Source organism: Myodes glareolus, chromosome 13, assembly GCF_982192425.1.
Source record: "Myodes glareolus chromosome 13, mMyoGla1.1, whole genome shotgun sequence".
NCBI classification, from domain to species: Eukaryota; Metazoa; Chordata; class Mammalia; order Rodentia; family Cricetidae; genus Myodes; species Myodes glareolus.
The window spans coordinates 34,474,447-34,490,847 of record NC_142038.1 but is presented as its reverse complement, the minus strand read 5'-3'; positions in this window follow the sequence as shown (position 1 = coordinate 34,490,847).

Genomic DNA, 16,401 nt, shown 5'->3' with positions numbered 1-16,401 from the left:
TTGTGAAATTCATCAACGTTTTAGCATGTTATTTTGGTGCCAAGTGGGGATAACTCATTTTTTAAAAAATATCTATTTTTTTTATTCTTAAACTATGTATATGTGTGTGGATCTCTTTGTGAGTATGTGCAACATGGGGTGTGGCATTTGTGTGCCCCCCATAAATAAAAGAATTAAATACAATGTAAAGCAAAAATGATTCATTGAAGTTTCAAGTACTTATGAATGTGACTTTATTTGGGAATAACTTTGCCAGTGTAATCAATATTAAGGTAAGGTCATGGTAGAGTAGGCTGTACCTGCTGTTATGTGACTGGTGTCCTTATGAAAAGAAGAGAAACACAGGCCTCAAGGAAGAATACAGTGAGGCTAGGAGTGAAGACTGGAACCTTGGCTCCATAAGTCAAGAAACACCAGAGTCCACTGATACCCACAAAACCTAAGAGGCAAGGAAGAACCCAGAGCCCTTCTGGGGGCACTTGGATTTCAGACTCTAATCTCCAGGACTCCAAAACCAGAAAGCTTTTGTGTTTCTCCATTAACTATGATAATTGCTAAAGATTCTTTCAGGGTACATGGGATTTTTTTTGTTGTTGTTGTTTGTTTTATCAGATTAATAAAACTACTTTCTAACCCTAATTATTATTTTTTTTTGCTTCTGTTGCTGTTTTGCTCCTGAACTTAGTTTGAATTTTATTAGTATCATATATTAAAATCAAGTGAAACTATCTACTGAATTTTCCTTATTCTGATAATGTGATGAATTATGTTGATTTTCAAATTGTTACCAAATTTTGATTTCTGGGTAAATGCATCTAATATGTGTAATATTAGCTTTTTTACATGTTAGTAGATGTGGTTTACTGAATTTTTTTTTAATTAACAAACAAACTTACTAAGAACTTGGAAAAAAGAAATGTCTTTTACCTTCAGGATAAACACAAGAAAGTATGGTTCTGGCTTTCCAATTTAGACTACACTGCCTATCCCCTTGCCCTTTTGATGTTAATATCCAAATCTGCTAATCTTATTTGTATGATTTTGCATCTGAATTTATGAATGAGGTGTGGTTGAAATGTTCTTTTCCTGGGGTTCCCTGTGAATTTTTGTAGCATGGTTACTCTGGCCCCTTGCTGTGAGTGGCCCATGGCAGTCAGCAATGCTATAGTTTAGAGTTCTGGGTAGGGTTCTCATGTCTCCTTCAAATGCTCCTCAGAAGCCAGTCCCTGGGCTCCTGGTTTAATTTATTAAAAAGTTCCAAATATGTATTTGTAAGAAGTTAGTTAAAGAATCATCTAAGTTTTCTACTCTCTCAATTTCTACAAAGGGTATTTTTAAGGAACATTTCAATTTATATTTAAATTATTAATATAAAATTGTATAAAATATCTTTGTATGGTTTTATAGATGGGTAGGACTATAATAATGCTTCCTTTTTTAACTTTATTGTCCCCACCCCCTTGAATGCTCTACCCAGGAAACTGCTGAAAAATACAGTATATTTGATATATTATATTTAATTTATGGTGTCTATTTTGTTATACTTCCTCTCTCTAGCTTTTTTATTTACTATTTTCTATCTTGCTATGTGTGTCTGAGTGTACATGTGAGTGTAGCCTACAAAAGAAAACAAAACAAACAAACAAACAACCTGAGGGATGGGTAAGACCCTGTCTCAGGAAAACAAAACAAAATAAAAAACATTTTATCTTTGAAATTTTGTTCTAGGCAGCTCATGACGTGTGTATGCATGGCAGGAGGTTGAGAGGAAGAATAAATCTGGAGATACTACTAGTTCCAGAAAAGAAATGTGTTACACATGGAAAATATATTTGTTAAACTCATTTTTGGCAAGTAAATGCCAAAGGTCACTGATACCTACTAGGTATGAGATAATCTTTCAAAAATGAGAAGAACTTTTTTAAACGTTGGGCTAAGGGAAGTGTATGGTCACCTAAGATCACCAAGAGGCTCTGGGAACTACATGTCAGGAGTGCCATGACATTATTCGACCCCTCCTTTGTCTTTATATTTTCCATGCATAACACTTTTTATTTCCGGAGCTAGTAGCATCAGATACCAATCCCTACCCCCATAGCTCCCTCTCTCCCCCACACACTTCATGAGTTTGCTTAGGTCAAACTTTCTAAAATATTTTTTGTTTTGTTTTGTTTTTGAGATAGGGTCTCTCACAGTCTTTCAGACTGTTTTTTTTTTTTTGCTATGTTGTTGAGGATGACCTTGAACTTGCCCTCCTCCTGCCTCTACCTCCCAAGTGCTAGAATTATAGGTGTGCATCACCACTCAAATTTATGCCATGCTAGGTATCAAACCCTGAGCTTTACATATGCCAGGAAAGCATGACAAAATCTTTAAGAGATAAAAAACAATTTTTTAAAACTCGTTTGCCAAGACAAAGCTGCTTCCCCACTCTGTGTGTGTGTGTGTGTGTGTGTGTGTAGATGTGTGTAGGCTAAAAATTGACATAAGGTGTCTACCTTTAAACTGCTTCACCTTGATTTTTGATATAAGGGTCTTTGCACTATAGCTCACCAATAGCAGTAGACTGGCCAGCCATCAGAGTCCAGGGATGATCTAGTTTCTGCCTTCCCAGCACTGGGACTTCAGGGGTAAGCTACTGCTCCTGATTCTTCATGTATGAGTTGGAGATTTGAACCCAGGTCCTCAGGCTTTTGTGGCAAACAGTTTACTGACCAAGTCTTCCTTTGGCACCTCTTTTTTTTTCAGATTATGTTTATAATTATTTTTCATCTTGACATTACAGAAAAGACAGGATACATTACATAGGAAAGAGTTGAAAGGACAGACATAGTGAAGTAGTGGGGTAGTGTGAGAGGTCCTTCTGTCTGTGTGTTGCTTTTATTGGTTAATAAATACAGAAACTGCCTTGGCCTGTTGATAGGTAGGCAGAAAAGACAGAACTGAATGCTTGGAGGAAGAAGGGCAGAGTCAGGGAGATGCTATAGAGCCGCCAGAGTCAAACATGCCAGAACTTTGCTGGTAGGCCACAACCTCATGGTGATATACAGATTAATAGAAATGAGTTAAATTAAAATGTAAGAATTAGCCAATAAGAAACTAGAGCTAATGGGCCAAGCAGTGATTTAATTAATATAGTATATTAATTATAAAATATAATTAATTAATATAATTAATTAATTTGTGTGGTTATTTTGGGGCTAAAATAGCTGGATGGCAGGGACGAACAAGTGGGCCCTCATCCTACAAATTGGCACCCATGTGACCAACTAAATCCACATAAAACCTGAGAGGGCTTGAAAAGAATTTTTCCACAAAAAAAAATTTACAGAGTTTAACACTTAAAGGGGGAATGTGCTATAGAGATGAATAATTTACTTTGGTATAGATTTTAGTTTATTGATACAAATTTAAGGTAAATTTTGTTATACTATATATGTATATTTCTGCCCTTGATTAAGTTATTGTGTTTGTGTAGTTCATTTAAAAATGTAATGTAATTAAGAAATATAGGTTAATTGCTAGTCATCTATAATAGTCAAGATTGTAGTCATGTTAGGTAGATTTTCTAGATATATGGAGATATATTTCAGTTAGATAAATATTCATCAAATCTTTCAGAGACCTTCAGAATATGGCATTTAAAATGTTTAAGAACTAAAGACTTTTCATGACAATGAGACACATCTGCTCCTGGCAACACCAAGCTACTTCAAGAGGAAGATGGGCATCCAAGAGGCTCCTTATACAGTTGGTTAGCTATTTGGACAAGAAACTGCTCTTGCCTGGACTGCTCCACTGAATTTGCAAGATCCACAGAGAAATGACTGCTGTACTTGCCTAAAGGCGAGACTATCCTTCGGGGTTCCTGCTTCATGAAAGAGTCTGTAAGACAGTCTGCAGGATACAGAAGAAAGTAACTGAACTGTCTTTCCTGCTTCCTGGAAAAGTCTGCCGGATACTATGGGCCTGTAGACTGAAGATGGATGCCCCAATGGTACAGAAGAACTTTGGGTGACTGTCTAGGCAGTGAGATGTCTTTGCCATTTCTAGAGTTTTGGAAGTTGCTTATAATGCACTTCCTGTTTACTTAGGTAATATTATATTCTTCTGGAGTCTTTGATGGAGTTGAAGAATTTATAGTTATAGTTTTTCTTAGTTATGATAAAAGATAAAGTAGATATAAATATTGTAACTGTAATTCTTGCTAGAATTTTACTATGTTAAAGCCTTCCTTTTTGTTTAAACAGAAAAGGGGAAATGGTGTGGGAGGTCCTTCTGTCTCTGTGTTGCTTTTCTTGGTTAATGAATTAAGAAACTGCCTTGGCCTGTTGATAGGGCAGAACTTAGGTAGGCAGAGAAGATGGAACTGAATGCTGGGAGGAAGAAGGGTGGAATCAGGGAGATGCCATGGATCTGCTGCTGAAGATAGACACACCGAAACTTTGCTGGTAGACCACGACCTTGTGGTGATATACAGATCAATAGAAATGGGTTAAGAGCTAGCCAATAAGAAGCTAGAGCTAATGGCCAAGCAGTGATTTAACTAATACAGTTTTCTGTGTGATTATTTCCAGTCTAAGCTATCCAGGCAGCCAGGACGAACAAGTGGGCCCTCCTCCTACAGTTGGGCTGCATTGGTGAGAAGGGGACTTTGCAAGGATAGACTCGAGAGTTATATATAGCAAAGGACAAGAACACATTAACTGGACATAGATGGAAAAAATGTAGATTAGGGGTAAAAGCTATGGATAACAGTAATCTTTTGGGGACTGTGGTAGTTTAATTAGCCCCTATAATCTCATAAAGAGTGGCACTATTAGGAGGTGTGGCTTTGTTGGAGTGGGTATGTATGGCCTTGTTAGAGGAAGTATGGCACTGTTGGGACAAGCTTTGAGATTTCCTATGCTCAGGATACTGCCCAGTGTCTCAGTCCATTTCCTGTTCTCTTCAAGATGTAACACTCTCAACTCCAGCACCACATCTGTCTGCTCCCCGCCGTACTCCCTGTCACGATAATGGACTGAACTCTGAAACCGTAATCGAGCTACCCCAATTAAATGTTTTCTTTGTAAGAGTTGCCATGATCATGGTGTCTCTTCACAACAATAAAAACTCTGACAGGGTCTATGATTAAATATGTTGATTGGGTCTAGAAAGAAAAAAAAAAGAAAGTCCTGACAATCCCCAGCTCATATACTGTAATAACATAACAGCTCATATACTGAAATAGCAGGCCACCATATTTGATTATGTAGTTCAGCTCTGAGCGATCTTAGTGTTTCCCAGAAGTGCTCACACCTGAGCTCTCTCAGCCACCAGCCAGAGCAGATGCAGGATGTCAAAGGTGTTTCAAAACTGGCGTGTGTGGACAGCATTAAAGAGCAGTTGGCCAGTGAATAACCCAGAGAGCACAAAGTGGGAGGTGTTTAGCTGTTGTGGAGTACCTGCTGCATGCAAGGCACATACATTGCATGTGCTTCCCAGAACAACCATGAGAAAGGAAAGAATTATTGCTAGAGACTTCTGAAAATGAAGAATCAAAATCCATTGGAAACATTCATGTTCTTCTATGAAGTTCAAGTGTGATGGATGTAGGAGGAGCTGCTTGTTCGTCTCTGCCACCCATAACCAAAATAACCACACAGAAACTGTATTAATAAAAACACTGCTTGGCCCATTAGCTCTAACTTCTTATTGGCTAACTCCTATATTAATTTAACCCATTTCTATTAATCTGTATATCACCACGTGGCAGTGGCTTACTGGCAAAGATTCAGCATGTCTGACTCTGGCCATGGCTTCATAGCATCTCTCTGACTCCACCCTTCTTTCTCCCAGCATTCAGTCCAGTCCTCCTCGTCTACCCAAGTTCTTCCCTATCAACAGGCCAAGGCAGTTTCTTTATTCATTAATGGTAATCACAGCACACAGAGGAGACTCCCACATCAGATGAAGATTTCACACATGACTGCCTTTCCAAGAACGTGGTCAAAATGGCTCACTGAGGAACATGGATGTGTGGTTGGATTGCTGCATGTTAAGTGAGAAGTGGGAAGGACAGGTAAAGCCATGTTGCAACTTACATGAAATGGAAGATTGATTAGATGTGAATTTTATTCCAAAAACCAAAGGAAATGTTTTCACACAAAGGAACCCAAACCCTGTACTCGGAGGCCATGATGCTTCCTCACTCTGACTGCATTGATTTGAGCCCTAAAAATGTCTTCCCTGACAGTCCAGGCAACCCTGTTTTTAATTCTTTGGAGACAATCTGTTATTAAATTGATCTGTGTATTTATGTTCTGTCCTATTCACTGTTATTTACCGTTCACCAAGGCTGCCAACTTTTAAACAGTCTTGGTGTAAATGTTTGTTCCCAAACCTTTGCTGATAGAAGTGTTTTATGTAACAGTTATAGAGTCCATTAACATGAAGGACTGAAACACAAAAAGAAACCATGCAGATTTATAAGCGTGTGCAGTGCCCTCACCAGAGACACAGAAATAATAAATCCCGAGTCAAAGGAACATTCTCGAAGCTACCATTACAGATTTATCTACTTCAAAACCTGTTTTGTGGAATTGAATCATAGTATACATTACATTTAAAAGGTAAAATACAAATTGACTCCTCTTGGTAATGTCTTCTCATGATATGAACAAAAGCCTCACTGTTGCTGAAGAGAGAAATTCTGCTTCAAACCATTTGTCATTCACCTTCTTCACAGAAATTGCCTGAATGACTTTTTCTCATTAGAACTCAGAAAACTGAAATTATCAGTATTAAATAATAGTAAAATGCTTCTAGCACTATACTTTCACAAAATTATTATTATTATTATTTATTATTATTATTATTAATAGTAGTAGTAGTAGCAGCAATCCTAAGGTCCATTGCTGGTCAGGATAGTAATCTAGAGGCCAAATTTCTCTTGGTTGCACCTTCAGATATAATTAGTATCATCAGAAGTCTCCCCATCCCCACCCCCAAGAAAAAAGTTGGCCGACCAAAAGGGTGGCATCCGTCTCCTCGTTAAAACATCAGGCTGACAAAGTCCATGTGCCCCTGAGCTTCAGAAAGTCACAGCTCTTTTAAACACTGGCATTCTTATCATTTTGTGTGCTCTGTCCTGGCCGCAGGCTGACAGGGGCTGCGGAGATTTCTCGTGGGGTATCTTTACCCCATCTGGTGATAAGTGAGTCTCTGTTAGGATTCTGCTGCGGGCTGCTGCGGAGAAAGCAAGCTGATAGCGCATATTTGGAATTGTTGCAGAAACTGTGCCTTCTCTTCTTGCTTTGTTGTTGCTGCTGCTGCTGTTGTTGTTGTTGTTTGGGGTTTTTAAACTGTGCTCTTGGCTTCGTATTTGAAGGTTTAAGGGCTTCTGATCTTCCAGGAAGAGATGATGGGGCGTTCGAGTGTCAGTTTAACATACTTTCCTTGAAGAAAAAGGCGCTCACCGTAAATCCAGCCTGTGGCCACTTTCATATGGATAATCCATGGCCATAAAATTGGAGTCAACTGTAAGAGGAGCTGCAGCTCACTGTTTTCACATCAACTTTACAAACTTATAAATTATTTTAGGAGTGGAAACAGAAATCTTAATTGCTTCTTAAACATATAACTGTGGCTGAGGGGCTATTGTAGTAATTCTTGGGCGGATTTGCCTTTCCTGCATGTCTGTAGTATTGTGTTTAATTCATGTTAGTTCTGGAAGGCAAACAGGAGAAACGTTTGTGTCTCCACCCCCACCCTACCCCTTACTCCCGCCACTGCCCCCCACCCCAAATAGATACTGTTGATGTTTTGTTTTTTTCTTTTCATTCTTTCTACTATCCAAAATCTCATCCAACTTTGTATTTAATATTTTATTATAGTTAACTTAATATAATGCTTTGGGTTATCTATTACGGTGAAGTATAATTTCTGAACAGTCATAGTTTTGGGAGATGTTAAGTGAAAAAATTTAAAGATCATCTTTCCTGCAATGGCAAAGTTGCTCAAAAGGAAAGTTTTTTCTTCAAAGCTTGCAAACAACACACAGTAGTTTAAAGTATAGGAACTATACTCAGCTTGAAAAAATAGCAGGGCCTTACTGGGGAAGAATGGAAAGACTCCCTCATTTCTCAGGAGCCTACCAGCTCCCGGAGCAACCGGCTTGGTAGAAGCCTTACTGAACCCATCCTGTATACACAAAGCACAGCCTGCAGCCCCCAGAGCCAGCACGGAACGTCAAAGGTCTGGCCTGCAGCATCCACCCTGCTTCTAGGATTTTTCTATCCTTAACTGTGTCATTGCAGGACTAGCTCCAGCCTAGCTTGCCTTTTGGATAACAACAGAAAAAGCCACAGAGAAGAGAAGTAACCCATGCAGGACTGGCTCTGTTGCCAGGCCAGGGTCTGGTGAAAAATGCCCACTTTCCTTCCCAGGTGGTTCTGAAGCCTCTCGTTATCTCCTAGAACTGCTTAGCACTGGGGACCAAAGTTAGCCTGAACTAAAGAACGGAAACCTGTGAATGTTCTTAACCAGAGAAGCATCTTGACTGCCCTTTCCACTTGGGACACACGTACCCATTGGAACGACTCTGAAAAATCTCTTAACTTTCCATCTTTGAGAACAGGAAATGACAGAAAATGGGAACATGAAAACTCTCAATAACAGGACTCGAAAAAAAAAACCTACACTCTCAAAGCTTCATGTAGATCTGGGAATTTTAAACTCTTGATGATTAGAAGCTCTTTATAAAGATTTTCATATATAATTATGTAATTTCTTATATAATTTTTTAAATTATACTTTTAAAAGGCACAACATTAAGTTATTAAGTCCATCACCAAGACGTTATTAAAATTCCCTGTCTTCCTGGGCCAGAAGGATGGCTCAGTGGCGAAAGGCACTTGCCACCAAGCTTGATGACTTGAGTCCAACCCTCGAAATACAGCCCCCCAATACAGAAATGAATATATAAATAAATGTAAAAAATAAATTCCTGCCTTTAACTTTATGACAGTTATTGCGTAATTTTTACAATTATTTCACACCGAGTTATAAAACAACAAGAAATGATAAATCATGATGATATTTGTGTTGGCCTTAATGAGTAGATGGAAACGGACCATTGGATTACTGTGTTAGCTCTCTCTTACTCCATTCCTTCTACTGTATCAAAATACCTGAAACTGGTATTCATGCATGACAAATATTTATTTCTCTCAGTTCTTGAGGCTGGTCACTAGCAGGCTTCCTGTGTGGCCTTCTTGCTGTGTGGCTCAGAGGGCAGAAAGCAGCAACTGTCTACAGCCCTTGCATAAGGTCAGTGGGCTCATCCCACCAAAATGGCTCCACGTCTCCATACTCTAGTCAATGTGTGAATTTTGGGGGGTACACCTTCAGATTACAGTAGGCACTGAATGCTTATCTGCCCCTGTTCTAGATTTACCCATGTAGTACCAAAATAGCCATCACCCCCTGATCTGGCCCCCACCCCATCTTAGTATCCATTTCTTTTTCTAAGGCACTGCTTCATCCCAAGAGGCTACATAAGGATAGCACTGAGCCTTTCCAGAGAGCCAGGTTTGTTTCCGGCACCCACATGGCAGCTACCTACTGTCTGTAGCTCCAGCTCCAAGGGGCTCTGACATCCTCTTCTGGCCTCCATGGGCACTGCATGAGCATGGTACACATACATACATGCAGATAAAATACTCATACACACAAAATAAAAATAAAAGCATAAAAATAAAACAACAACAACAAAACCCTTCTGGAATTGGGGGAAGGGAGAGGGAGAGAGATAGAGAGAGGAATAAAGTTGGGTGGGTAGGGAGGTGGTAGACTCTGAAAGGAGTTGGGGGAGGGGTGAATATGATCAAAATACCTTGTATGAAATTCCCAAAGAATCAATAAAATCATTATAAAAATATAAATCCTTTTTTTCTGAGATCCTTCCAACTTCGGTTTAATATACAAGTATGAACATAATTTTGTTAAGTAAGACAGAGAGAGCCACACATAGGGAGGGTGAGGGGGAAAGGTTGAAAGAGAAAGTTTGTGAAGACCTGTTCATGTGACTATGGAGGCTAAGTCCCCCGATTTACACTCTGTTGGTTGGAGCCCCAGGTTAGCTGGTAGTATATAATTCAGTCTGAATCCAAAGCCTAAAGCTGGGATTTGTTATAAATCCTAAATCCTAGTGCAAGAGCTTGAGACCCTGAGATGAGAGGTCCCAAGATTAGCAGTTAAACAGGAAATAAAGGGTAAATTCCCCCCCCCCTTCTCTCTCTCTATTCTATTCAAGCCTGTAACCAGTTGGATGGACTGAGCACTGACTCCCTTATCTGGAGACACCCTCACAGACTCACCCAGAGCAAATGTTTAATCTACACACCAATGACTTCCCCCCCTCACACACACACATCAACTTACAACTATTGTAAGTAACTAATTATAAATATATAATTTCTATATTATAACTAGAAAGTTTTAAAATATGAGACACTAGTGGGACAATCCATAACACATTGTACTTATATGATAATTTTTAAACATTTTCTTGTGGTGCAAAGGTAATACATGCAATACTTCAGATTTTCAAGTTGATCTTTTCCTGGGCCATCAACAGACAATAAGATCTGTTCTGAGGCCAGGCAGTGGTGGCACATGCTTTTTAGTCTCAGTACTTGGGAGGCAGAGGCAGGGGGATCTCTGTGAGTTCGAGGCCAGCCTGGTCTACAGAGTGAGTACTAGGATAGTCAGGGCTGTTACACAGAGAAACAACAACAAAAAACTTCCCTGAGGATGGTGGCTAATATAAATGAGCCCCAGACCCCAGACCACAGGCTGAATGACCAGTGCTATGGACCATGCTTCTATGCTTTCACGTCTGTGGAATTAGTTGGATTAAGTGCACTTTCAACTTCTGATAATTTTAGTTAATAATGGGTTTACTCAAATATGTAATTCAGGGGCTGGAGAGATGGTTCACCAGTTAAGAACACTGGCTGCTCTTCCAGAGGACCTGGCTTTGAGTCTCCTCACCCACACGGCAACTCACAAACATCTGTGACTCCAGTTACAGAGAACTCAGTGCCCTTTCGTGGCCTCTGTGGGCACCAGGCACATATATAGTACATATAGGTAAGACACTCATAAAATGAACATTTTTAAATTTTAAAATAAATTTTTAAAAGACAAAATACATAATTCCATTGTAGGTAGGCACATCTTTATATTACATGTAATCTTTTTTTGTTTTGTTTTGTTTTTCATTTTTCAAACAGGGTTTCTCTGCGTAGCCTTGGTTATCCTAGAACTAGCTCTGTAGACCAGGCTGACCTCAAACTCACAGAGAGCCACCTGCCTCTGCCTCCCTAGTCTGTGATTAAAGACATGTGCCACCATCACTTGGCAACATATACTCTTATCTTTATCATGATATGTAATATAGTATTAATATTATATTATAATATTATATATGTATACATGTGTATGTATATGGATCAGTGAGAGAGCTTGAATGACATGTGTGAGGCTCTGGATTTAACCCTCAGACTTACAAAAACAAAACCAAATTTAAAATACACACACACACACACACACACACATGTGCGTGCACACACACACAAAACAAACAAACAAACAAAAACCCTCAAGTCACGTAAGTAGTAAGTGGGGATAGTCACTCCTAGAAGTCTGACCTCTGACTGTAGTCTGTGTCTACACTTTACAGCCGCCTTGAGCCATTCACAATGACTCCTGGCATGGCACTCTCTTCCTGCTGCCCTGGCCCCCTGGGCAGCTAGGGGGCCTAGGTTCTTTCTCCGTCGCATTGGAGCTTCCTTCTGTCTAGGCTCCAAATTTCCACGTTCACGGCTGGGGTTCATCATGCCCCGTGAGAAATACGGGAATCTCCTTCCCTCTTTAGCGTATGGCACGTATTAAAAATGGCCTCTGCAATACAATGTCAGTTTCCTTTCACTTTTCCTTCTTGTGCTCCAAAAGCTGGAGTGCAGCGCCCTTGCGTTGAGCCTCTGCATGCAGCCTGCCTGTCGCCAAGAAACCATGATGCTAGAGAGTGGTGGCTCTGCAGATGGAGACCAGAACTGTTAAGTGCAGGGAGTGAGGCACTGGATTTGGGGCAAGTTAGAGATTTTTGGAGTCTCAGATCTACTTCTCTAGCCTTCCCGGAAATTCTCCAAGGTACCTGGTTCCTTCTAATGAACTATTTTTTTTTTTTAAATATTTATTTATTTATTTGTTGTATATACAATATTCTTTCTGTGTGTATGCCTGAAAGCCAGAAGAGGGCACATGATCTCATTACAGATGGTTGTGAGCCACCATGTGGTTGCTGGGAATTGAACTCGGGACCTTTGGAAGTGCAGGCAATGCTCTTAACCACTGAGCCATCTCTCTAGCCCTAATGAACTATTTGTTACTTAAGCTAGCTGATGTGAAGTCTGTCACCTGTAAGAAAGAACCATTGCTAATACAGAATGGTCCTGAATCTCTATCCATTGGAGAGATCCCTCTTAGCGAAGCGCGCTGGAACACCATAGCTCAAGCTTGACTGCTCAGCTGCAAAGCTTTTGATCCTCATTTGCGCCTTCAGCTCCACAGTGAGACTAAAGCAGGCGTGACTTTAGAATTCAAAGAGCCTGGTTCAAAGAGCAAATGGACAGGGCAGGTTAAGCCAGCAGAAACCAACAGGAAGGTCTACGACTAAAGACCAGGCAAGCTGGTTGGAAAAACGAAGCCAGTGAATCAAGTTTTGTGGACACCATTCGGTCAAGGTGGAAACGTTTCTTGAAGATGTTCGGACTCTCTGCTGATCTCAGCCTGGCAGCATCGAGGATGTGCCTAGCATCAGTGTACGCACACCTAGACTGGGAGGAACTAAGGAAATGGCGTCTCCTATGCAGGCATCAGAAATCAAGATTTTTAAGGCAGTAATTCTTTGGGGCTCTCCACTTGAGATTTTCTTTCCCTTTAACTCTTGGATTTTTATTTAACGGAGATTCAGCTTACATTTATCTTTATACTCACGTAAATAATATATTTATATTTATGTAAGTTATTTATATGTCATTTATGATTGTTACTCTATTTTTTTATGGGTAGCATTCTTATGTTAAAACACACACATAGAAAAAGACACACCAACACACCATTGCTTCCTTTCTTGGCAGCTCTGGAGATAAAAACTAGGGACTCACACATACTAGGCAAACATAATCTATCATTCACCTACATTTCTAGTCCCTAAAATAGCTTTAATAATTAAACAATTGAATATCTTACATTTCTCTAAGTGACCAGCAACGTGCCTAAGCTTCTGTGACTCTCAGCGAAGCAACAGAAATTCTTTAGCCAGGTGCAATGAAACCTTCGGGTTGCAGGATCAGGAATTCTTTGAGATCTTCCACCCAACACTGCACTGCTTGCTCCTGAAGTCTAGGATAGCATTTCTGTACAACACAGCCATCCATGTGTGTGTAAAATTCACAAAGACTTTAAGCAACTAACAGGATGGTTTCCTTCACATACAGTCTTGATAACATCCAATTCAAATGGACTCACATGCTGTCAGAAACTGTGTGACCTCTGGGTACATGGGTCCCACTCTCCAGACCACGCTGTTCTTCACCTTCTATAAACCTTAGTCCTATGGCTTAGAAAGATTAAGAAATATAAGTTCTGGAAACTGTTCACAAAGGCTATTCTTTGAGGACAGAAAGCAAGCCTCTAGTGAGACTTTTACTTGTTACATTTGTTTCTAAGCTGTAAACATGCCTCCTTGACATTAAAAATAACATTTTATTTTAAAACATAAAGAAAGGGGAGTAAAATGCTTTCAACCCAGTTACATCCTGCCATCCACTAGTTCCATGGCTGAGCTCCTCCTTCACCACGGAAGTCAGCAGAATATGGATTATTGAGTGGAAAGAGCTCCATTCAACCCTATTTCAGCTCAACATTGCTAATTCTCTGGCCAGAATGTTTACTTCAGCTTTATCTTCCTCTGTGACTTGAAGCTGTGTATGCCTAAAGGCTCAAAACTTTCCCCAGGTTATCAAGCTGCACTGATTAGAAAAGTATTTATGAGTCTTAGGGGCTGGGGAGATGGCTCAGTGGGTCAAATGCTTCTAAGCAGGCTTGCAGGCCTGAGTTTGGATTCCTAGCTCCCATGGAAAAGCCAGGTACAGCTCCGCCCGTCTGGAACCAAATGCTGAGGGCAGGGAAGAGAGAGGCAGATCTCTGGAAATCGCCGCTCCATTGCTCTGCGAGCTTCAGGTTCCGTGAAAGACGCTGTTTCACGTTTGGATCTTGGGGGGCTCAGTTCGGTGCTCCAACGCGGGCCTCCATCTGTATCGTCATCCAACGCCAGATGAGGGATCTATGGTGATAAGCAAAATATTCATCAGTATGGTCACGGGCCAAGGCCGGTTCAGGCAACCCCTCCTCTGTCCAGAGAACAATCTGGGGATCTCTCCTTGGACCTGGGATCCCATATATAATCAAGTTTCCTGTAAACTCTAATATGACTCCCTTAGTTGAAATATATTCTTCCCTGATCCCACATTCATCCTTCCTCCCTTCCCCCCATCCCGGTCAACCGAGCTTTCTCCATTCCTCCCCTACTCCCTTCTCTCTAACCCTCTCCCCTTCCATCAACCCTCCCACCCCCCCCCCCTGCACCCAAGGTTACCTGGGACTCTTGACTAAAAGGAGGAAGAAAATGACGAAGGACTGCGAGGGATACTATCACCCACTGATACAAGGGGTCGGATCTAATGAGAGTTTACCAAGGCCAGATGGACCGTGACTGAACGAGCATGTGATCCAACCAGATTCTCTGAATGTGGCCGGATTTTCTGAATGTGGCTGGCCTGCAGTCTTTCCGAGAAGCCATTGACAATGACACTGGGACTGGTTTCCTCTGCATATACTGGATTTTTGGGATCCAGTCTGTTTGGATGCTCACCTTCCTGGACCTGGAGTGAGGGGGGAGGAACTTGGACTTCCCACAGGGCAGGAGACCCTGACTTCCCTAGGGGACAAAGAGGGAGGAGGAGAGGGAGGGGGGAGTGGGAGGGCGTTGGGAGGAGGGGCGTAAATGGAAACTTTTTATAATTTAATAAATTACAAAAAAAAAAATAGACACATTTGATGTCATCAAAAGTAAAAAAAAAAAAAAGACGCTGTTTCAAAACATAAGGTGGAGAGCAATTGAGGAAGATAGGAAGATAGCAAACATTGACCTCTAGCTGTTTACACACACACACACACACTGCTGCTTCCATATACGCATAATGTGTGCACACACATACTGCACACATATGTATACACGTAAGAAAGAAAAGTAATTCTCAATAAGGATGATGTTGACTGTTGATCACAAAAGTGTGTTCTTGTGCTAGATTTTTCCCCTATGTTCAACAAGAAAATGTGGTCCTCTGAGTTGCTAGTCTAAGGTGGAAAGAAATATGGAGCGTGTGTAACAAAAATAGCTCAAGTGTAGAATCACTTGGGGAATAATTTGGGCTTACATAGTTAAACGAAAAAAAAATCTCCAAAGTCATATCCACCAGAATTACATCCAAGAACAACGTTTTATTTAGCAACTCACTGAGATGAATAGCAGCTTCAGTAGCTCGAAGCAAAGGCTCTATTCATCAAATTTAAGGACACAGGCAAAGGAAATTGATTCATTTCTGGACCTGATTGAGTTTCCACAGTTAGATGCATTGAAGTGAGGCACGACCTGAATGCCCCAATTCTGTGGTCCTCGCCTGTATGTAATCTGGTATGGAGCGCCCCGCCCTGTGCCCTTGAGTTAACCAGGCTCCCTATATGGAAGGGTATCTTATCTCCATGTCCCTTTTAAGATAATAACACAATCTTTGAATGCCCTGTGATCTTTTAACAGGAGGCAACCTTCTCTTAGGAGATGCTTTTATTTATGAAACAGAAGATAGGCCACGACACGTTGGAATGTCTTATGCAACAGAGTTTGTTGCCTTGAATGGAGCGGGTGTCCACCCTGTCAATGCCTGTGGAAGCCGTCAAAGACCTCTTGTTAAAATCATTCTGCTGGCTGTTGTTAAACGGTGTCTTTTCACCTCTTCCCCCATCATCTCGAGAGTCTACTTGGAAGTCAGAAGGTCCTTCTGGGTTATGCTTTGACTCACTTCCACAGATCCAGAGCCACTGGATCCCTGGCTGGATGACTTAGCCAACCTCTAGACTGGTAGCTCCATTAAGGCAGGAACAAAGCTCGGAGTATGCGTGAAAATCCTTGTGAGAAGGTAAGTCGCCATCCCCGAAATCCAGGCTGGGATTGCTTTCCATCCTCAACCTACAGGAGTCTGGTTTGCTGTTGGTATGCTAGGTTCTTCATTA